Source organism: Mus pahari, chromosome 2 (genome assembly GCF_900095145.1).
Source record: "Mus pahari chromosome 2, PAHARI_EIJ_v1.1, whole genome shotgun sequence".
In the NCBI taxonomy this organism is placed as follows: Eukaryota; Metazoa; Chordata; class Mammalia; order Rodentia; family Muridae; genus Mus; species Mus pahari.
Window position 1 is genome coordinate 66,875,362 of NC_034591.1, and position 10,663 is coordinate 66,886,024.

General features: G+C 45.1%; 1 non-coding gene across 1 annotated transcript; it reads left to right on the top strand.

The window, feature by feature from the left end:
• Positions 1-6,486: 6,486 nt before the first annotated feature.
• On the top strand, positions 6,487-6,558 carry Trnac-gca. The gene has a single exon. It is a non-coding gene; the product is annotated as a tRNA-Cys (tRNA).
• The last annotated feature ends 4,105 nt before the right edge of the window (positions 6,559-10,663 follow it).

Consider the following 10,663-nt stretch of genomic DNA (forward strand, 5'->3'; position numbering starts at 1 on the left):
TACTGGTTAGTTCATATTGTTGTTCCACCTACAGGGTTGCAGCCCCCTTCAGCTCCTTGGGTACTTTCTCTAGCTCCTCCATTGGGGACCCTGTGTTCTATCCAATAGCTCAGCCTGCATTCTTATAGAACCCAGGACCACCATTCCAAGGGTGGCACCACCTCCCCTATCAGTCACTAACTGAGAAAATGCCGTATAGGCTTGCCTGTAGCTGATCTCATGGAGGCAATCTCAGAGGACGTGAAGATGAGCTGCAAAGAAAACCCTCAGACAAAATCAGACCTGGAGGGCTGGAGAGATGGCTCAGCAGTTAAAAGCACCAACTGCTCTTCCAGAGGTCCCGAGTTCAATTCCCACCAACCACATGGTGGCTCACAACCATCTGTAATGGGATTGGATGCCCTCTTCTGGTGTGTCTGAAGGCAGCAACAGTGTACTCATAAAATTAAAAAAAAAAAAAGAGAGAGAGAGAGAGAGAGAGAGAGAGAGAGAGAGAGAGAGAGAGAGAGAAGCCTGGAAGAGGTTTAGACCAGCTGAGGCACCTGGAAAGGACACTCTCCACACTGTTGAACTGCCTACAGGCTGGGCAGTGCACTCCAGGCTCCCAGCTTTTGCCAGCTGTCACCCACGCTGGGGTGAACTTGAGTGATGTCATTGTCTTCGAGTCATTTCTGCTCCTGTAAGCAACCCCTAAGCCATATTCCTGAAAGTAGCCCCAATAAAACTCACTGGTTCACCAAGGTGTACTTTGGTGATGTCTGTACTCCGGTTGTCATGGAATCCCTGTCAGAGGTGTGTTTCATCTCCCCAAGGAAAATTGTGTCACATAACACCATCTGTTGAAAGTGAGATTCTGTTCTGCCTCCTGTCTCTTTACACTGCCTCAGAAATGTAACATTACTTACTTTATTTAATCTGATAAGGCTGAAAGACCAGAAGGAAGAACCGTGGAAAGAGCTGTGGAAAGTGGCTGACTCTAAGTGACAGAATAGATTCTGAAAGAACTGAGAAACTTTTTTTTTTTATGATAAGCTTTAAAAATAACATTTGACCTTTGTCTTAGTCACTGTTCTATTGCTGTGATGAGACACCATGCCCAAGGCACCTTTTATAAAAGAAGCATTTAATTGGATGCTTGCTTACAGTTTTAGAGGTTTAGTCCATTATCATCATAGCAGGGAGCATGGTAGTGAGATCCCTAGTGGCAGAGGGAAGCTGGAATCTCCTTTGTGTACAGCTTACATATAGCTCAAGTTTCTGTTACTGTGAACAAATTCCTGATATAGAGGATTGAAAGTAAGAAATGTTTATTTTGTTTTAGGTCTCAAGGCCTCATCCTATGTCCACATGTCTGTGCTGTTCTTGGTCTAGTGCTGAGGTGGGTTATCATATGAGGGATCACGTGATGGAGCAAAGCTATTCATGTTGAGATATCTGGGGCAGTGTCTAGAGAGGAGGGGCTCTGTCGGGAGTTAGGCTCTATCCTGATTTAGGCGGTTTCCAAAGAGTCTCCCAGTCATTCCACTCTGAGTTAGCTTCTTCACAGACTCTCTGGACCATCCTAGTGCTAGACAGAGGACTCCCCCATTAGGCAGGGCAGACCATCCTGCCATTGGAGTAACCCAGAGCTTGACATCAGTATCTTCCTTATTCAGAAGGTCTTAAAGGTCTCACCTCTTAAGATCCAGATTAAAAGTGGGTCTTCTCACTTCAAATGATTTATTTATGAAAAGCTCTTGAGGCCGGAGAGACGGCTCAGGGGTTAAGAGCATTGACTGTTCTTCCAGAGGACCTGAGTTCAATTCCCAGCACTGCATGGAAGTTTACTACTGTTATAACTCCAGTTTCAAGGAATCCAGGGCCCTCACAGACAGACATGCATGCAAAGCACCAATCAGTGCTCATAAAACAAAAATAAAGAAAAGGAAAAAACCCTCACATATGTACCAAGCTGCTTGGCTTTTAGTTAATTCCAGATGTACTGAAGCTGACAGCCAAGAATAGTCAATACAGCGTCCTGTCCTTTCCTCCGTAATCCTCCCATCCATACACCTCACCAAACTCCAGGCTCGAACCAGGACACACTTCTTCTTCTTCTTCTTCTTCTTCTTCTTCTTCTTCTTCTTCTTCTTCTTCTTCTTCTTCTTCTTCTTCTTCTTCTTCTTCTTCTTCTTCTTCTTCTTCTTCTTCTTCTTCTTCTTCTTCTTCTTCTTCTTCTTTTTTAAAACAATATGTGCAGTCATCATAAATTTAATAAACATGTTCCAAGAAGTAGGACCAGCCAATACAAAAAGTCCAATGTAAAATCTGTTTAGTTGAAATAAATCATTTCCAGCCATTCAATCAAATAAGTTAAATTTCTTATAGATCATATAATACTAGTTACAGTGTGTTCAAGGCCCTTGGGCTCCATCTTTAATGGGCTTAATCTCTCACCTCTAAAAACCTCTAATGGTCACTCAATATGTTTCTTCAATAATTAATTTATCTGTATCCATAATAGAACAACTCATTATTGCCTCTGTCTTTCAAATTCTCACACGTGCTATTTATTGTGACTTCAAATCAGGACACACTTCTTACACAACAGCCCTCTGACTTCACTCCGTCTAAGTCCACCCATCCTATAGGCCCAACCTGGCCCACACATCCTGGGATCTGCCCCTACCTCCTCTGACTACATCAGACACAGAACTAACAAAAGAAGTTCACAAGTCCAGATCTCATAATAAAAATATAAATATGAAAACTCAAGGCAGTACCTGCCCCTCACAAAAATACCCACCAAAACTATAGAAATGTCCACCAAAGAGAATTACCCAAATGAATCCTCAGGACACAGAACTGAAAAGAACATTCACTAACTTCGTGACACAGCAAGAAGGCACTCAGCAGACCCAGCCCCTCTACCTCAGACTTCCCAGCCTCTAGATCTGTGAGATGTACACCTCTGTTTGTTGCAAATTCAGTCTCACAGAGCCACAGATGGGACCCAGCCTGACCTTGCTCCTGAATCAATATTCTCATGTCAGCTCAGCATTTCATCTTGAATGTTTAGCAAGCATTTCTCATTTAGTATTCCCCAAACCACAGAGATTCTCTTCCCTTGCCTTCTCCTCTTCAAGTCGTCCCCCGTCTCGCCAAGTGATCACTCTTACTGTCTAGATGCCCAGTTACCGAAACTAAAATGGAGCGTTTGCAGACCTTCACCCAATCCATGGGCTCATCAGTAAACTCTTGGTACTTCACATGCAGGCTTTCTCCAAAAACTGTCCTGTCTGCTTTCCACGGGAGATTAAATAAAGAGATGTGTGAGACACTTGTGTCACTTTATCTGGCACAAGTGCTTCTCAATAGAAGTATCTGCTCCTTGTCCTTCCATGTGCGAAAGGGACACTTTCACATACAGAGACAAATATTCAAGGCCAGGGAAACAGAAGTGCACATAGAAGAAAACAATTTAAAGCCACTCGCAGCGGACCCATCCATACCTGTGCACCTCCTTTCTTCCAGGCAGTCTATATCCCAGCACCTGGTAGAGAAAGAAAGGTAGGGTTCCCGTGCCAAGGCTATAGACAAAAGCAATAGGTACAGAATATAACTGGATTAGGACACACGGACCCGTGATGTCCAATCAAATGCCCTAACCTTGTGCTGTTAGCCCTCTGAATGGGTGTTTCTTAGCTCAATTTTCTTTAGTGTGGTAACACTTAGACCCCTTCAGGCATGTGTTCTGGAAGCTGCTAGATATTCTTAGCATTCTGTCTAAACTCCACCCCACAGTTATCTGGCAACAGACAGGTAGACCTGACCCACTATAAAAGTGGCTGCTTGCCCCCTCCTCCCTCTCTTAGTCTTGCTTCCCTCTTGCCCTCTTGGGCTCTTCCATGGGAGAATGCTGCTCATAGGCTTGCTTGCAGACCCATGCTTAGCTTCCTTTCTTTTTCTTTTCTTTTTAAAAATGGATTCTTCTCTCATATATTATATCCTGACTGCAGTTTCCCCTCCTTCCTCTCCTCCAAGTCCCTTCCCTCCATCTCTCCTCTTCCTCTTCCCTGGATTCACTCCTCCTGTTTCAGAGAGAGAGAGAGAGAGAGAGAGAGAGAGAGAGAGAGAGAGAGAGAGAGAGAGAACTTCTATTAATCAAACATGACATAACAAGACTAGGCAAGATCCTTATATTAAGGTTGGGATGAGGCAACTCAGTAAGAAGAAAAGGGTCCCAAAAGCAGGCCAAAGTGCCAGAGACAGCTACAGAGAACACCAAGCTACACAACTATAACATACATGTAGAGGACCTAGGTCAGACCTCTACAGGCTCCCTGATTGTGGGTTCAGTCTCTGTGAGCCACTGTGAGCCATGCTGATTCTGTGGGTTCTCTTCTTGTGGTAATCTTGAGCCCTCTGAGTCCTATGATCCTTCCTCTCCATCTTCTTCAGTCTCACCATAGCTCCCTACCTTATACAGGCCAGAACCACCTGCCTAGGGAATAGTACCGCCCTTCCTGTGTCAATTAACAATTGAGGGAGTTCCCTACATTGTATTATTGAAAAGAAAAAAAAAAAGAAAACAACTAATGAAAATCACAGAAAGGTACTATGATGGAGGCCAATCTGGTACAGACAATTCCACAACTGAAGCTTCCTCTCAGATGACACCAGGTTCTATCAAGTTGACAATTAAAGCTAAGTAGAACACTAGGCTATGGCTAACTCCAGGAAAACAGAGTCCTACCAGTTTTACTTAGCATGGTGTAGATGAGCTATGAGCACTCTTAACTAATCATAATAGAGAGAAAGAAAATTCAACTTAAAGTTGAGATGCAAATGAATACATTTAAAAACCAAGGATAGATAGAGTTAAGAGAGTAATAGAGGCAGAGAAAGGCAGAGACGGGTAGAGAGTAGAGAAGTAGATGCTGGCCGTGAGCATGTAGAGAGAGGGGGAAGGGAAGGAGGAAGGGGGAATGGTGAGACCTTTAAGACCTTCTGCAGGCCTGCCCATCATGTGGATGGATAGCTGCTTCCGATCTTTTCTTATACACTCAATGTTCCTCCCATTTTTATCCGTCTTTCATCTTCCTGAATATTTCTGTTTTCTCTGGTTCTGTTAGGATTTTCAAGAAAAGGCAAGGACTATGATAGAGAATTCTTCTGGGATTTTCCAGGCACAGCAGTTATAGAGGGACCTTGAAATCAACTCAATATATCCCAAGATCAAGTTCTTACCACAGAGATTTATTTGCCCCAGAGGGACAGAGGGCAGGGGATAAGTCAGGAGATAGAGGACAAAGGAGAAGGGGAAGGAGTAAGAGAAGGGGAGTAAGGATATTTGTCCAGGAGGAACCAAAAACTGTCTCTGGATAGAGGGGAGACTGATGAGGCTCATGGGCAAATGATGGTTTACAAAGCCAAGATGGGGGACTGGTGAGATGGCTCAGCGGTTAAGAGTACTGGCTGTTCTTCCTAGAGGTCCTGAGTTCAATTCCCAGCACCTACATGGTTGCTCAAAAACCATCATAAGGGGACCTGATGCTCTCTTCTGGTATGTGGATGTATATGCAGCAGATCACTCATTCATTAGATAAGTATACATTAATAAATAAATTAATTAAATAAGGTAAAATGGGAAACCCCATAATAGGATGAGCTATATAATTTTAATTGGCATGTTACTTAGGTGAGCCAAAGGGGGCTTTTGTTTGCTGGACTTCAATGCTTTGATAGCTGGACCTTGGTGGTTGACCTCAAGAGGAGGAAATAGACCTTGGTGGCTAGCTTTAGAAATTTAATCTAATGGTTTTTAGAAAAGCAGAGGGAATCAGGGAGAAGGGTAAGGACTGCCAGAGCCGTGCCCACCACACTTGAACTGGCCAGAGTGTCTTCACTGCCAGTGTCCAGCAAGAAAGGAAGGTATATCTGGTGAAACAGTGCTCAGAATTAAGGAGACAAATCACAGAATCTGGTTGTCTGTGTAGGGTGGACATCTCTTTTCCTGTGAGCTTCTCTCCCCCTTCTAGAGCCCACTGTTCACTTGCTTCACTCTCAGAGGATAAATACTGGCTGAGCTGCTGCCCCAGGCAGAGAGAGATCCTACAGTGATGCTGCTGACAGTGCCAGCTAGGGACCTGTGAGAACTCTGAGAGACAGCCCATCTGTCTTCAGGGAAGGAAGAGAGGGGTGTCTGGGGGCTCAGGTGGTAGACAGTTGGCCAGCTCAGGAGCTGAGAACAGCAGTGTGAAGTGGGCTCAGAGTCTGCAGTGTAAAATGGCTCAGGGTCTGCAGACTGCTCCTCTCCTTTTCTTGGTTGATGATGCTTTTCAAGGATGGGCCTGGAAAGCTGCAGAGCTGAGGAAGGCATCTCACCAGGCAGGTCTGGCATCTTCTGGAAAGTGGGTTTGCAAGCATCTGTAATTTAACTTTATAGTCAGTCATACTTTATCATCACTCAGATGAAGATTATTAACTACATACACTAGTACCAGTGGGGGTATAGCTCAGGGGTAGAGCATTTGACTGCAGATCAAGAGGTCCCTGGTTCAAATCCAGGTGCCCCCTTATTTATGTCTGGTTACTGACTTACCATTCATTTTAGGCAGGCCACCCATGATGTTAGAAAGTTTTCATTAGCTGAGGTCTCTAGAATCAGTGTTACTATGTCCCCATTTACTGCTGTGGACTACATTCTCAGCCACACTATAATCAGGGTACATTAATACAATGCACATAGATCTCTTATCTCTGCTGAGTCCTGTCTACCTTTTTTTGTTGTTGTTGTTACCTCACCATCTGTATTTTTTCTCTCATCCTACTGGGATAGTTAGTTTTAATTGTCAGTTTGACACAATGTAGACTCACCTTGGAAATACAGTCTCAATGAGAGATCCAGTATCTAGTTAAGGTTGGCTTATGGGCATGTCTGGAGGGGGTTGTCTTGAGGACTAAAGCGATGGATGTATGAAGACCCAGCACTATTACCTAGGCAGGGATCCTGGATTGTATGAGTGTACAAAGTGAGCTTAGCACTGACATGCATGCGTGCATTCATTTTTCTCTGCTCTTAATCATAGCTATGACATGACTAACTTCCTGCTGCCTTGACTTCCCTGAAATAAGAGACTGAAACCTGAGTTACATCAACCATGTCTGCCCTCTCTTGCCTCCTTTCAGGATACTTTTATCACAGCAGCAGAAGTGAAACTAGAACACACCTTCCAGTGCCCCTGACTCAATGAGCAATGGTCCAGTGTGGTCCAGAGGTGCCCACTGAATGATGAACTGCATTCTGAATTTCAAGACTCTGTTGGCAGGCTAAGATGGGGGTGGGCAGGGTCTGAAGCTGTGCTAGCATAGAGAAATGCTACCTGGGCTGGGGAGATGGCTTAGCCATTAAAAGCTAGACTCACAACCAAAAATATAAGAGAAATGCTATCTGAAGTCAGACTTGTACGAGGCAGAAGACACCAGCAGAGGATTGCTGAACTTTTTACAGTCACTAACTCACGAATGTCAGCTGTTGAGGAGATGCCAGAGGAGGGCTCTTTCTGCTTAGGAAGATGATTTGTTCCTTTTGTAAGACTGGTACATTAGGATGTCACTGAAACATCCACTGGGTTGGGTGGTGTGATTCCAAAGTACAGGATCTACAGGACGCTTACTGCTGGAAGTATACTGAAAGAATAGTTTGAAAGTGTGTAAAATGACTGTCATGATGACCCAGTAGGATATATATGAGCTTGCAGAGCTGGAAGGCTGTTTCAGAGTATAGTGATGACTGTGTGAGCTATTTGTGACAGGCTGTTCTTGTCATAGATTCTATGAGAAGGGCTTGACTTCCCACAGAACTGATGATTCATAAAGAGAAGTCAGAGGCAGTGCAGATAGCACTCTGCTGTTGGAAAAAGTGAAACAGATCTCTCTCCATGGCAGAAGACCTCGACTAAATCAGTTCAAGGAGAGTAGAGAACCCAGAACCCAGAGCCTTCCCATCAGACACATCTCAGCGGTGTAGCTTAGATGCTCCTTATATAGACGGCTTTGACTGAAGTGATTGATGCCTGGAAAACTCTCTTACATGGAAAAGAGCATCCCAGAAAAATGAAGCGTGTCCCATAGAAGCCCAGTGTGTTCAGATCTGTGTCACTGCTGCTTCTCTTCATCTACAAGCCTATCATTGTCTCTCTCTTTAGTGTTCTGCTTGCCAGTCACCTCCAACACTGTCCCTCCTCAGACCCTGTCAGTGTCCTTTGCAAACATTAGCTGTCAATCATAAGTGAGAGTGCCATCAAAAGTTAACGATCTGTGTCTATTTCAGAAGTTCCTAATTAGTCGCTCCATAAACCTAATATTGTGGAGGGATATCCTGAATCTGGGGTTGTCGTATTATTCTGAGTCACTTTGTCCCACTCTCCCCACTGTGCAGCACTAAACTCATTTAGTCTCCTTTTTAAATACTTTGTGTGTGTGTGTGTGTGTATGGCTGTTTTGTTTGCATGTATGTCTGTACAACACGTGGTGCCCAGAGGAACCAGAAAAGCATTTCAGACCTCATGGACCTGGACTTAGAAATTGTTGTGAGAAGCCAAGTGGGTGCTATGAACCAAACCTGTGTCTTCTACAAAAGTAACATGTGGTCTTAAGCATCAAGCCATTGCTCCAGGCTCCAGCCCTTCAGTCCTGTCTCACATTTCCACCTTTCAGTCCTGTCTCTGTTTTCTTGGTGGACAAATCTCTTACATTGGTTTCATCTCTTCTTACTTGGTTCTTCAGCCTACAAGTTCTTTGTTCAGGGTTTAAAGTCCCCAGTGGTGAGATTCTGTGACAAAATGCTTGTAGCCTCAGAGACCAGAATAAAGGCCGTGTTTACCTTGACCTGATCACTTGTGCCCTACCAGGTTCCCCTTCTACCACATGTGTGTGAGAGAAGACACCCCAGAGGTTGGGATTCACCACACAGACGGAGGAGGTCTGTCATCACTCATGCACTCGGTCACCAGTGTAAGATGAATCCCAGGTGCTGTGTGTGTGCTCTCCTTGGGTCCCTAATTTTTCAGTTGACCAAGTGATCATCATAATCAGAGGGGGAAGTGGTGTTACTAATCCTAGGCCATGGCAACTTCAGTAGAAAGAACCAGTTTCTGCATCTAGAACCCCTTATGGAAGGAAGGCAGCCCAGCAAGTGGAGTGGGCAGCAGAAAATGTCCCTAAAGGAAGGGGGATAAAGAGTGGGCTGATTTCTGTATCAACTGGAGAACTCCAGTGGAATCCTCAGAGCTGGGGATTGTAGGTCCCAGGTTGTGATGGTGAAGCGCAGGAGCCACCTGAATTCCAGGCTGCTCCTTGGCCTGGTGGCCATCCAATGGTGGCTGTTGGCTGGCACCTGCTCTATGGTCAGGATCTGTGCTGTGGCAGTCATACTTCAGTGTTTGAAGTTTCAGGTTTCACTCCACAGAACAATACTCCCAGCAAAGATCCCAACTTTTCACAGAAAGCATTTGGTACAGTGCTATGTGAGGCGCTAAGCAGAGCCTGACAAGGCTGGAGCTCCATCGCGTACCACGGACAGCTCCATAGCCAGCCAGCCTTGCTGAAGGCACACGGAGCTCCATCGCGTACCACGGACAGCTCCATAGCNAGCCAGCCTTGCTGAAGGCACACGGAGCTCCATCGCGTACCACGGACAGCTCCATAGCNAGCCAGCCTTGCTGAAGGCACACGGAGCTCCATCGCGTACCACGGACAGCTCCATAGCNAGCCAGCCTTGCTGAAGGCACACGGAGCTCCATCGCGTACCACGGACAGCTCCATAGCNAGCCAGCNTTGCTGAAGGCACACGGAGCTCCATCGCGTACCACGGACAGCTCCATAGCCAGCCAGCTTTGCTGAAGGCACACGGAGCTCCATCGCGTACCATGGACAGCTCCATAGTCCTCCAGCTTTGCTGAAGGCACACAGAGAGAATGCAGACCCCTCCACTGTGTAGTGGCCACAGCTACTTTCTGCAGATTGGATAAGCCTGGAGAAAAATTACCAACCTTAAGGTGAAAACAATAATCATATTACTACAATGTTGTCTTGTGTGCTGGCTCAGCGGCCATTGGCATTTGCTGCACAACAAGCCTGAGAATCTAGGGTGGATATGTATCCATATGTATATTTTACTAACCCCACATGAGAAGGACAGACATGGACACACACACATGTAATCTAAGCAGTTGTACAGGAAGATGGGAGTTGAAGACAAGAGAATCTTTATGGAAGCTCATGTAGAGACAGCCTGGAGTATGCATCCCTGTTTCAAGCAATGCCAGGGACACTGCTTCAAATGAAGCAGAAGGTGAGGTCTGACACCTCAGACTTCCCCCGAGCTCTCCACATGCTCCAGGGTAAACACATGCCCTCATGTACAAACATCACAATGCACACCCACAGAGATATCCACATACACAGAGAGGTACATTCACACTCATACCTACACACACATGCAATTATAGGCATGCGCGCGGACACACACACACACACACACATCACCAGTGTTGGGAATTTTCAGTATCTCTATCTCTCTTTAATACTAATTTTCTTTTTTTATTACTATTATTATTGTTATTATTATTATTATTATTTTGTTATTTACATTTCAAATGCTTTCCCGAAAGTTCCCTAT